Here is a 13840-nt window from a genome sequence, read left to right on the forward strand (position 1 = left end):
TCTATAAGTTTGATGAGTAATAAACCTTCTTACTCTGTCCTTTGTATCTCTTATCTCTCTTGTATTTTCTATTTCTGTCTCTGTGTTGGATTTTGTGTAATTTTTTCACATCTATCTTCCAATCTGTTATTATTCTCTTTCACTGTATCTGCTACTTAATATTAATGTACTTTGTAATATCAATGTTATTGCACTGATGCAATGGACATGAACTTGGGCAAACTGTGGGAGATGGTGAGGAAAAGGGAGGCCTGCTGTGCTGCAGTCCATGGGATTGCAAAGAGTCAGACATGACTGGGTGACTGAACAACAATATCAATGTCGTATTTGTCATTTTTAGATATTGTATTTGGTTCTATTTCAAATATGCTTGTTCATTTTTAATAATCTCTTTTTTTCTTCTCTGATATTTTCTTTTATTTTTAAAATTATAGTAGACATAATGTTTTACATTTGGTATCTAATAATTCCAATATTGGCAGTCTTTATGGGTCTACTCTTGATGTTTGTTTTTTCTGCTTAGTTTTACTTTCTCCCTACAATGTATTTCTTTTGAACATTCCTTTGGGGGTAATATATTAATTGAAAGATCTATCAGTTTTTGTTGGCTTATAGATGTCCTTTTTTTAACCCTCCTTCTTAAAAGATAGTTTCATGTATATAAAACTCTAAGTTGACCGTTTTTTCCCTTATGTAACTTGTTTCCTCGTGCATTTTGTGCTTTTTGATTAGAAACTTATTCTCTGAAACTTTATCTATGGGAATTCAAGGATTCCTGTTTGTTTATGCTGGACACCTAGGGGCACTACTGAGACAGGATCACTTGAATAAACTGAAGTTTGGGCTAAGACTCTTTTTGGACCACCTCAGAGATAATGTGGGTTCTGACCTATGTGAGGATGGACTTGGGGTAGGAATTCTCAAAGAAAACATTTTCCTTTCTACCGCAGCTAAGATATGAACACGCAAGTATCCCCTTCATCTCCCTCTTCAGACAAGCATTCTCCTAATTCATCTACAGAAGGTGTCACCTTTTAGGATCCCAATTTTATTCACTCTTTCATGAGGCATCCTACACTATGCACATGCCTGGCTTTGTTTCCCCAATCCCATAAACTCAACCCGTGAAAACTCAAGACCAAGAGTCAGCAAACTTTTTTTGCAAAGAGTCACAGAGTAAACATATTAGGCTTTGCACACCACATGGTCTCTGTGGCATCTACTTATCTCTGCTATTTTAGAATGAAAGCAGCCAGGGACAACACATAAATGAATGGGTAGGGCTGGGTTCCAATAAAGCTGTATTTTCAAAAAGAGGTGATAAACTGGATTAGTCCCTGGGCCATAGTTTTCTGATTTCTGGTCTAGGCCATCAGGAAATGGCTGATGCCCTCAGAGCAAATGCCAACTTCATCATTTTCTTTCCTGCTTATAGTCAGGCTTTCTTCTTTTGTCACGTCTCTGAAGATTCTACTTACTTTTTTGCCAGTTCAGCAACGTATTTATGTGGATGTTTTAGAATACTTTGTTTTCAGTTGCATTGTTCTGCACTGGGAAGGTTTCTCTGGGTGGAAGTCAGCAATGGGAGTCAGGTTCATCTTGAAATGAAAGTGAAGGTTGCTAAGTCATGCCCAACTCCTTGCAACCCCATGGACTGCAGCCTGCCAGGCTCCACTATCTACAGGATTTTCCAGGCAAGGATGCTGGAGTGGGTTGCTATTTCCTTCTCCAGGGGATCTTCCCAACCCAGGGATTGGACCCGGATCTCCTGCACTGCAAGCAGATTCTTTACAGACTGAGGTAGCAGGTTTTCTCGGACTTTCAAATTACTGGGAGAAACTTTAATAACTACATTTGCTTAACATGGGCTTCCCTGATAGCTCAGTTGGTAAAGAATCCACCTGCAATGCAGGAGACCCCGGTTCAATTTCTGGGTCGGGAAGATCCGCTGGAGAAGGGAAAGGCTACCCACTCTGGTATTCTTGGGTTTCTCTTGTGGCTCACCGGGTAAAGAATCCACCTGCAATGTGGGCCACCTGGGTTCAATCCCTGGCTTGGGAAGATCACCTGGAGAAGGGAAAGGCTACTCACTCCAGTATTCTGTCTTGGAGAATTCCGTGGACTGTATAGTCCATGGGGTTGCAAAGAGTTGGACACGACTGAGTGACTTTCACTTCACTTTACTTAACATATTAAGTTCAAACTTCTCAGATGGGTGTTTAAGGATTTTTAATCTCTGTCTTTAGCGAATCTTTCCAATCCTTAGCTCCCTCTACTCCCTTTCTTTCTTTAAAAACATTATTTATTTATATTTTTGGTTGCACTGAGTCTTTGTTGCTGCACTACGGCTTTCTCTAGTTGCAGTTTTTGGACTTCTCATTTTGGTGGCTTCTCTTGTGAAGCATGAGTTTTAGGGCACAGGCTTCAGTACTCATGGCACATGGGCTTAGTTGCCTTGCAGCATGTGGAATCTTCCCAGACCAAAGATAGAACCTGTGTCCCTTGCATTGGCAGGCAGATTCCTGACCGCTGGACCACCAGGGAAGTCCTCTATTTCCTTTCTTGAATCAGCCTTTCCACCCATCTCTCCCATTTCACTATGTTCCCTGTACTATCCTTGCACATTTCATCCCTATTCTTTCCCATGGCAACGGCAGCCAGTTAAAAAATGAGTCTCTTTGCAGATCTCCTCTCAGGTATCCTGTCCTTAATTTTCATCTCAATTGGATATACTCTCTCCTCCAGTGTTCTGCTTTGTATTATAGTTATTTGTAAAATTGTTTTGACCATCCCTGCTAAATTGTAAACTCGTTTAGGACAGAAAACATCCCTTATCCAACTTTGTAGATTTCTCCACTTCCCTCACAGAGCCTCTAGCACACAATTTTGACTAGAGCAGTTACTTAGCTATTTGCAAAATGGATGAATATATAGATTTTTTTCAAGTTGGGAAAATTCAGTGTTTTATCGTGAAGCCCATGCCATTTCTCACCTTCAGCTCTTCCTAAAGCTCATCAGCCTCCATGAGAGCCATTGCATTCCATCAAGGATAGAATCGCAGCTGTGCTTATGTCCTACAACCCATGTAGAATCTCTTTCCACAGTACCTGAAAGTTACTGCCCACAAAATCATGACACCACCCAAAGATAACTGCTGTTGACAGTGCATGTATTGTTAACAATGATATTATCCCCATTGTCACTAAGCACCCTTTCACAACAGGATTTTTTCATAGCTACTTCGTAATACATCATATGGATACAGCACGATTGTATCCGTATGATGACTGACCAGTCCCGAGTATTAGGCCCTGAACATCATATTATTATAAGTAATGTTTTTTCCCTAAAGATTTTTTGATGTGGACCATTTTCAAAGTCTTTATTGAATTTGTTACACTATACTGCTTCTTTTTATGTTTTGTTTTTTTTGGTCAGGAGGCATGTGGGATCCTAGCTCCCTGACCAGGGATTGAACCCACACCCCCTGCATTAGAAGGTGAAGTCGTAACCACTGGACCACCAGGGAAGTCCCCTAAATAATGTTATAATGAACTGCCTTGTATGTCATTTTCCATCTCTCTGCTTCTTTCCTCAGGATAAATTCTACCAAGTAAAGAAAATATTGAATCAAAGAGATGGATCATCTTTCAAAACTTTTTCAGTTGCTAAATGGCAACCAGATTGTTGGGATACCTAGCAGAAGTACAGTGTTCAGTTAATGATATGCTCTTCAACTTTGGAGTTTGGGGCTAATTTCAGATTTTTTTTCTTGTTTCTTTGTTTTTGAGGGTTGCTTTATTAGACAAAATTCTTGCATAGCTCTCAGAAAATGTGCATTTCTCCTATTGGTACTGAAGTTGAATATATATATACATATATATGTGTATATATATGTGTGTGTATGTATATATATACATCGGAGAAAGCAATGGCACCCCACTCCAGTACTCTTGCCTGGAAAATCCCATGGACGGAGGAGCCTGGTAGGCTACAGTCCATGGGGTCGCTAAGAGTCGGACACGACTGAGCGATTTCACTTTCACTTTTCCCTTTCATGCACTGGAGAAGGAAATGGCAACCCACTCCAGTGTTCTTGCCTGGAGAATCCCAGGGACGGCGGAGCCTGGTGGGCTGCCGTCTATGGGGTCGCACAGAGTCGGACACGACTGAAGCGACTTAGCAACAGTAGCAGCATATATATACATATATATGTGTATATATATGTGTGTGTATGTATATATATACACATATACATTGAGTATATGTATATACATTGAGTATATGTATGTGTATATGTGTATGTATCCATATGTACATATGTATATATGCATACACATGCATATGATGGTTAGCCCTCATATTTATTTTGTAACTTACTTGCTCATTTCTCTTTTTTATTCTGGTATTTTTTTTCTTATGATTTATATACTGATGAATTAATTCATTGTCTATCACACATGTTATAAATATATGTATATACATTTTAGTATACATCTCTTTTTATGACAATTATTTAAAATTTTGACATAATTTCAGACTTTCAGAAAAGTTGCAAGGTTAGTGCAAAGAATTCTCTAGTACCTTCACCCAGAGTCCTCAGATGTTAACATTTTAGTACTTTAATCTTATTCTTTTTCTTCTTGGTTTTCTGTATCTATATAATTTTTATTTGAACCGATAGACATGAAGCTATGGCATATAAAAAAATAGCCATAAGTATGTTTAAAATAGACTTTATGGTACTTAGAATTAAAGAACCAATATTGATAGGTTAGCAGCTAAAGTGAATCATTTATTCAGATTTTCTTAGTTTTTACCTAATGTACTTTTTCTATTCCAGGAGTCCACCTAGGACACTATATGCCTTGTATCTTCATGTGTCCCTAGGTTCCTCTGTACTGTGACAGTTTTTAAGATTTTTCTTGTTTTTGATGATCTTTGAGTTTTGAGGAGGACTGGTCAGGATTTTGTCTAATCTCCCTCTAAAAGTGTTTTTCTCATGAAGTTACTGGTTTGGGGGAGGAAGACCATGGAGGGAAAGTGATATCTTCATCACTTCCTATTAAGTCTGAATTTATGTCAAAAGGCTATTAACTTCGTTAGTCGCTGTTGATGTTGACTTTGATCTCAGGAATCCAAAGCCTTTTAATGTCTATATAAACATCTTTGGTTACAAATGAACTTATTTACAAAACAGAAAGAGATTCACAGACATAAAAAGCAAACATATGGTTACCAAAGGGGAGAGGTTGGGAGGAGGGATAAATTGGGAGTTTGGGATTAACATATACACACTACTATATATAAAACTGATGAACGGCAAGAATCTACTATATAGCACAAGGAACTCTGCTCATTCTGTAATAACCTAAATGAGAAAAGAATTTGAAAATGAATAGACATACGTATATGTATGAGCAGTTCACTTTGTGTATGCCTGAAACTAACACAACATTGTGAATCAACTATAGCCCAATATAAAATAAAATAAACATCATCAGTGACGTTTAGGTCAGCTATTCTGAGCAAAATTTGGAGGTTCAAGTTGTCTTTTATTTTTATTTTTTAAAAAGTGTTTTTCTGTCTTTGGCTGCTTTGGGTCTCAGTTTTGGCGTGCAGGATTTTCGTTGCATGCATCATGTGCTATCTTTATTGCAGCTTGATAACTCGGTAGTTGTCGAACTTGGGCTTAGTTGCTCTGCAACATGTGGGATCTTAGATCCCTAGTCAGGGATCAAACCCAAGTCCCCTGTATTGCAAGGTGGAGTCTTACCCACTGGACCACCAGGGAAGGTGCCTCAAGTTATCCTTTAATCATCATGAAATCTGTACAATAACTAGAAAACTGTTATATTCATTGCGATTCATGAACCTGAATGATACATTGATGAAAATTCCTTGACTATAAGGTTACGCTTATACAGTGGGTTTTTGGTGATACTACCAATTAGGAATTAATCTTAGAACAGAAAGTCTTAAAATTGGTTCTTCAAAACATTTAGCAAATTATTTGAAGGGCAAAATTCTTGTGCACATCCCCTGTTGTGTGATCTGTACACCTCTGTGTCCCAGATGTAGCCTTTGACTTTCTAGTATTATTTTGCAGAAGACCACATCTTATCTATTATAAATGATTTAGCTGTCTCATTTCTACTACTCTTGTTTTCCCATTCACTGAATAAACCTTTTGAATGTTTGAGCAGTTAGATTCCCACACCCTACGTTTGATCATTTCCAGGAACCAATAAGAAAGTTCAGCAAAGTGAATCTGAATGATTTATTTGTGCAGAAAGAATGAATTTCCTCTTAGTCGTACATCCGACACCCACACGATACCTCATCTGTGATGCTGGGAAGGAACATTTTCAGGAGAAATTTGATGCCCAATTAGTATGTTTTAATTTAGCCAGTGGAATTTCCATCTGGCTACAGCACATATCCTGGAGGGTAGACAAGCGCTGAGTTTAACACTTGATGAGTTTGTGAGATGGGTCTGCAGATACAAAGGACACTTTATCGAAGCAGGATTTTAGAGAGTCTGAGTTCCCCCACCCCCACCTCTATTTGTTAGTTACAGGATGAATGGGGATGGAGATAGCGCAGGCTACTTATTTTGCAAATAAACAACTTAATATATAGTTCAGTTTATATATAAATATAAATTAACTGCCACAGGAAGTCTGAGATTAAACAAGCCTATTATAAAAAGTCAATTTTTCATAGAAGGTTTTGGTTCTTATTACTTCTAAAAATAGAGGGGATTCCAGAAGTCTATAATCCTTATCCAAAAATTCTGTTTTCCATTTTGTGGAAGATATCTTTTCAGTCCATTTCAAACAGTAATATGTTGTGTTTTCTGGCCTTCGGTTGTTCTGTTTGCACACACTTAGGAATGAGCTTAGACAGCTGACATTGATGTTTTCTACTTTCCTAAGAATCATACTTGCTTCGCTTCCTGGACACCTTTATCTCTGAAAGTCCTGTAACACTATTAAGTGATGTCCAGATTTGGCTAGCTCCTGACACTAGGAATTCATTATTTTTAGGAGGGAAAGGTGATCATGTACCTATAAGACTTAAACATTGACCTTTGCTAACACAGTTCAGATTGTGTTTAATTGTGACTAGTGGGACATCATCAAACAAGCCCCAGACAGAGACGTTCATGACAGAAACACCCTGTCCTTCCAGGAACAGAATCAGAAATGTCTGCAATATGTCTGTAGACTCTGGACCTCAGACTGTGTGAACACTTTCCTGGGTTCCACTGTACCCTCAAGTTTGTTTCCCAGCCATGGAAAATGGCTGTGAGAAATGATTGTGCAACTGCGAACTGTTAGTCACTTTAGATTTCCTGAATATTCCCTGTTTAATTTCTCTGGTAGCTGGCAATCGCATTGAGGATTTAAGCTGCTGAAGGGAATTCGGGAAAACCCACATAAATGTCCTGGATGAGGTTTGGCAAGCTATGTGTCTTGGTGACATAACAATGTCATAACTAGAGATTTCATCAAACAGAGCAGGCAGGAAATCCCTCTCGCTGCCAGACACCCACTTACAGTCACTGGAGTCTGAGAATCATTGTTGGTTAGAACAGATTCTATACAGTTTTTAATTTGATTATCAGGCTGCTGGAATACAATTTTGGACCTGGAGTTTAGATGAAATGAGATTTCTTTAAAAATGGGCATCTTCAGAGACTTTTTAGAAAAGGAAAAGAAAAATTAAACTGTAGGAAAGTTTCTGTAAAGGGAACAAGAGCTTCTCCAGGAAAAACCCAGCCTACTCCCTCCAGATGAGGCCTGAGCTCTGGGGCCGGAGCTCTGCACCCGGCCTGAATAGTCAGCCAGGCCAACCACTGTAGACCATCTTCCCAGGCAACCTTCCCTCACCCCCAAGAGCCTAATGAACAGGACCTTTCATTTGAGACCCCATGGACTGCAGCCTGCCAGGCTCCTCTGTCCTTGGAATTTTCCAGACAAGAATATTGGAGTAGGTTGCATTTCCTACTTCAGGGGATCCTCCTGATCCAGGGATCAAACCTCCACCTCTTGCATGTCCTTCATTGGCAGGAGGACTTTTTTTACTAGTGTGCTACCTGGGAAGCCCTAATTAAACATAGCATTTTGTAAATTGATGTGTTATATTTATCTTAGTCACTATGAAAAATAGTCTGATGTTCTGAATTTTATCCCATTCTAGAATGTTGTGTTCTAGTGTGTAGGTTCAGATTACTTCAAGATACCTTTCCTTTTCATTCATTTTTGGGGGTTTTTTTAGATCTAAAACTATCACCAAATTCTGTTCTAGAATTCGGAAGCTGTTAGGAGAGAGATTGTATACTGTTAAAGGAAGTTGACTTTGACCTTCCAGTTTTCTCCATTTATACCTGCTCACTGTTACATTTTTGTATCACCCTGGGTTACTGTCTAATTCTTTGATATTTAGTTCTGTCACTTGGGTAAGTATTGAGATTCCAGGTACCATTATATATGTTTATTGGTCCCATTTTCACCACCGAAGACATTTTTATCATATTCATTGGAACATGAATTTAGTGTTATGGTGTTTTTTTTTTTTTTTTTTGCTTTTAAAATATTTATTTATTTTGACTGCCCCGGGTCTTTCTTGTGGTATGTGGGATCTAATTCCCCGATCAAGGATTGAACCTGGGTCCCCTGCATTAGGAGCCTGAGGTCTTAGCCACGGAACTACCGGGGAAGTCCCCCTAGTGTTATGTTTTTATTGTCTAATGGTTTACCATTATATGGTGATTTTTTCTGCATTGCTCTTGCTGTGGCATTGACTTAATCTGATACTATGGTGATCACTCTGCTCTTAAATTTGTGTAGGTGTCTTAGAGTATAGACCATCTTGCTAATTCAAAAGTTGACCTCTGTTCACATATGTGTAACTCCAGTCATCTGTTTGTAGCAGACTGGTGGATTTTTCTCTATAGTGAAGTCCAGTCTATTTGCTAATGGTGTTCTAATTGTATCTCCAAACTGACCTCTTTAAGCCACAGACTCTCCCCTCAACTCCAGACCTTGAATTTCTAATAGGCACTGTATTTGTTTCCTGGGGTTGCTATAACAAAGCACCACAAACTGGGTGGCTTAAAACAACAGAAATGTATTGGTACACAGCTCCAAAGCCAAGGTGTAGGCAGGGCCATCCTCCTTGAATCTCTAGGTAGGATTCTTTCTTGCCTCTTCCAGCTTCTGGTGGTGGCCAACAATCCTTGGAGTTTCTTGACTTGCAGCTGCCTTCCTCCCATCTCTGCCCCCATCATCCATGATCTTCTCTTAAGGACACTAGTCATATTGGATGAAGGGCCCACCTAGCTCCACTATGATCTCATCTTAACTACTTATTTCTGTAAAACCCCTTTTCCAAATAAGATCACATTGTAAGGTTCTGGGGGTTGAGACTTCAGCATATCCTTTTGGAGGGACACAACAACAACAAAAAGAAAATATTGTTAATTTTGTATTGGGGTATAAGCAAGTACAGAGAAGGCACTGGCGACCCACTCCATTACTCTCGCCTGGAAAATCCCATGGACAGAGGAGCCTGGTAGGCTGCAGTCCATGGGGTCGCTAAGAGTCAGACATAACTGAGTGACTTCACTTTCACTTTTCACTTTCATGCATTGGAGGAGGAAATGGCAACCCACTCCAGGTGTTCTTGCCTGGAGAATCCCAGGGATGGCAGAGCCTGGTGGGCTGCCGTCTATGGGGTCGCACAGAGTCGGACACGACTGACGCGGCTTAGCAGCAGCATAGCCAAATAACAGATGGGCTTCTCTGGTAGCTCAGCTGGTTAACAAACCTCCTGCAATGCCGGAGACCCCAGTTCGATTCCTGGGTTGGGAAGATCCCCTGGAGGAGGGCGTGGCAACCCCCTCCAGTATCCTTGCCTGGAGAATCCCCATGGACAGAGAAGCCTGGCAGGCTAAAGTCTGTGGGGTCACAGCAAGGAGTTGGACATGATTGAGCAACTAAGCACAGCACAAGTAACAAACATTGTTGTGATGGTTTCAGGTGAACAGCAAAGGGATGGAGCCATACATACACATGTATCCATTCTCCCCCAAACTCCCCTCCCATCCAGGCTGCCACGTAACATCAAGCAGAGTTCCCTGTGCTATGCAGTAGATTCTTGTTGGTTATCCATTTTAAATATAGCTGTGTGGGACACAACATTTTTAATGGAATTTTTACATCACAGCTTTGTTGAGATAGCTTCCTGTGTCGTTGTTTGTTTTTGATTTGGCTGCACTGGGTCTTAGCTGCAGATGCAGGATCTTTAGTTGCAGCATGGGAACCCTGAGTTGCAGCATGTGGGATCTAGTTCCCTGACTCGGGGTAGTACCCAGGACCCCTGCATTGGAAGAGCAGCAGCATCTTAGACACTGGGTTGCCAGGGAAGTCCTTGCTTCCTGCGGTCTTCTGAAAGATACTTTCTGCCTTAGGACTTTGAATTTGCTGTATCTCTTCCTCCACTTTCTCCCACCTGCTCCCCAGTCTTCTCATGGCTTACTTAGATCATGCAGCTCCCTGCTCAAACCTTATTTCTTCAAGGAAGCCTCTTCTGACCACCCTACCTAAAATAGAAACTCTCATCCTCTTACATGTACCACTATCTGACATTTTATGGTTTTTTGTTTGTTTGTTTTCTGTCCCCAAGTAGAATGTAGGCTCTGTGAGAGCAGGAAATTAATCTTGCATCTGATCAATCTACCCCCAGGGCTTGAAGCAGTACCTGGCACACGATAGATGCTCAATCGATATGTGCTGAATTAATGCAGGAAGGGATATCATTGTAGCATTGTTACCTTATCGAGCATAGATCTGAGTCAAGTGAACAAGTAGAGTGCTGGAAGACACTATGGGCAAAGGGCCTGAGGAAAGAGCCTGCTTGGCATGTTCAAGGACCAGTGAGTCAAGGTGAGTGGTGAGAGATGCCATCAGAGGAATGGACTGCGTGAAGCTCTTCCCTTGTTCATGATGTTCTGGCCACCTGTGCTCTTTCCCTGGCTGTTCTGATGGTTGCCTTCTCATTCTTGGTGGCTTCAATGTAACTTCCCTCTCATTACTCTATGTCACACCACCTCAGAGCGTTTATCACCAGCAGTAAATCTATTTACTGCTTTATTGTCTTGTCCTACTACCCCACCGGGCACAGAAGTGCCACGTGGGTCAAAACTGAGTTTGTTTAATGACTGTTGTGCTCCTGGAAGTTAAAACAGTGTATGTTCCCACAAGTGTTGGTTAAATGAGTGAACAAAGATAACCTTATACTGGTAAATGAATTTCCCAGAGTAGTTTAATTCAGCTTATAAAAACATGTCTGGCTTTTACTGGGAGGAGAGAAAGAGGAGAAGAGAAAAAGGCAGCCATATCTAAATTTGTTTCTGCTTCCCATAATGATTACCAAATAATATAAAGATATTTCAGGCATCTTCCTATGTGACAATTCTCTATTCCCATGACCTTAAAGCATATCCCCTATGAATACTAAGGCTCTGTTTTTTCTCTTACCACATGGATCAAGTTTTTACCCCACATATTTTCCCAGTGTTTCTTAATTTTCTTTTCACATAGTCTTCATAACATTAACCATATAAAGCATATAAATATTTCTAGTCAGAGTATAAACAAGAAAAAGGTGAAATTAATGAGCTACAATTAGTAAGCACATTCATTAGCTTCTATTTTTTTTTTTTTTTTTTGCCAATTCTTCATCTGTTTATTGTGTGCCTACTGTATACATGCTTCCCTGGTGGCTCAGACAGTAAAGAATTTGCCGGCAATGGGGATACCCGGGTTCAATCCTTGGGTCAGGAAGATCTCCTGGAGAAGAGAATGGGTACCCACTCCAGTATTCTTGCCTGGAGAATTCCATGGACAGAGGAGCCTGGGGGGCTCAATAGTCCATTGGGTAGAAAAGAGTCGGACACAATTGGGCGACTAACACTTTCACTTTATTATATACAAAGCACTGGGCTAGGCTCTGGCGCTTCCAGGGTCAGACAAGCAGGAGACATGGTTCCCACCTTCCTGAAGTTTATGTTCTATTGTGAAAAGGACCTAACAGAAGCAGAAGAGATTAAGAAGGGGTGGCAAGAATACACGGAAGAACTACACAGAAAAGGTCTTCATGGCCCAGATATCCACAATGGTGTGGTCACTCACCTAGAGCCAGACATCCTGGAGTATGAAGTTGAGTGGACCTTAAGAAGCATTACTACAAACAAAGCTAGCAGAGGAGATGGAATTCGAGCTGAGCTATTTCAAATCCTAAAAGATGATACTGTTAAAATGCTGCCCTCAATATGCCATCAAACTTGGAAAACTCAGCAGTGGTCACAGGACCGGAAAAGGTCAGTTTTCCTTCCAATCCCAAAGAAAGGCAATGCCAAAGGATGTTCAAACTACCGCACAATTGCACTCATCTCACACGCTAGCAAAGTAATGCTCAAAATTCTCCAACTGAGGCTTCAGCAATACGTGAACCAAGAACTTCCAGATATTCAAGCTGGATTCAGAAAAGGCAGAGGAACCAGAGATCAAATTGCCAACATTTGTTGGATCATAGAAAACATAAGAGATTTCCAGAAAAACGTGTACTTCTGCTTCATTGACTATGCTAAAGCCTTTGATTGTGTGGATCACAACAAACTGGAAAATTCTTCAAGAGATGGGAATACCAGACCACCTGACCTGCTTCTTGAGAAATCTGTATGCAGGTCAAGAAGCAACAGTTAGAACCGGACATGGAACAACAGACTGGTTCCAAATTCAGAAAGGAGTGCATGAAGGTTGTATATTGTCACCTGGCTTATTTACTTATATGCAGGGTACATCATATGAAATGCCAGGCTGGATGAAGCACAAGCTGGAATCAAGACTTCTGGGAGAAATGTCGATAACCTCAGATAGGCAGATGACACCATCCTTACAGCAGAAAGTGAAGGGGAACTAAAGAGCCTCTTGATGAAAGTGAAAGAAGAGAGTGAAAAAGCTGGCTTAAAACTCAACATTCAAAAAACGAAGATCATGGCATCCAGTCCCATCACTTCACGGCATATTGATGGGGAAACAATGGAAACAGGTACAGACTTTCTTCTCTTGGGCTCCAAAATTACTGCAGATGGTGACTGCAGCCATGAAATTAAAATGCTTGATCCTTGGAAGAAAAGCTATGACCAACCTAGACAGCACATTAAAGATCAGAGACATCTCTTTGCCGACAAAGGTCCCTCTAGTCAAAGCTATGGTTTTTTCAGTAGTCATGTATGGATATGAAAGTTGGACCATAAAGAAAGCTGAGTGCCGAAGAATTAATGCTTTTGAACTATGGTGTTGGAGAAGGCTCTTGAGAGTCCCTTGGACAGCAAAGAGATCAAACCAGTCAATCCTAAAGGCAGTCAAGCCTGAATATTCACTGGAAGGACTCATGCTGAAGCTGAAACTCCAATACTTTGGCTACCTGATGGGATGAACTGACTCATTGGAAAAGAACCTGATGCTGGGAAAGATTGAAGGCAGGAGGAGAAGGGGATGACAGAGGATGAGATGGTTGGATGGCATCACTGACTCAGTGGATGAGTTTGAGCAAGCTCCAGGTGTTGGTGATGGACAGGGAAGCCTGGGCTGGAAGTGCTGCAGTCCATGGGGTTGAAAAGAGTCGGAGGGACTGAGCAACTGAACTGAACTGAACTGAATTGAACTTACTTGCCTCCTGAGAAAACTGTATACATGTCAAGAAGAAACAGTTAGAACAGGACATGGAACAATGGACTGGTTTCAAATTCAGAAAAGTAGGTCTAGGC

Source organism: Giraffa tippelskirchi, chromosome 5 (assembly GCF_054371585.1).
Source record: "Giraffa tippelskirchi isolate mGirTip1 chromosome 5, T2T-mGirTip1v1.2.pri, whole genome shotgun sequence".
Classification (NCBI taxonomy): domain Eukaryota; kingdom Metazoa; phylum Chordata; class Mammalia; order Artiodactyla; family Giraffidae; genus Giraffa; species Giraffa tippelskirchi.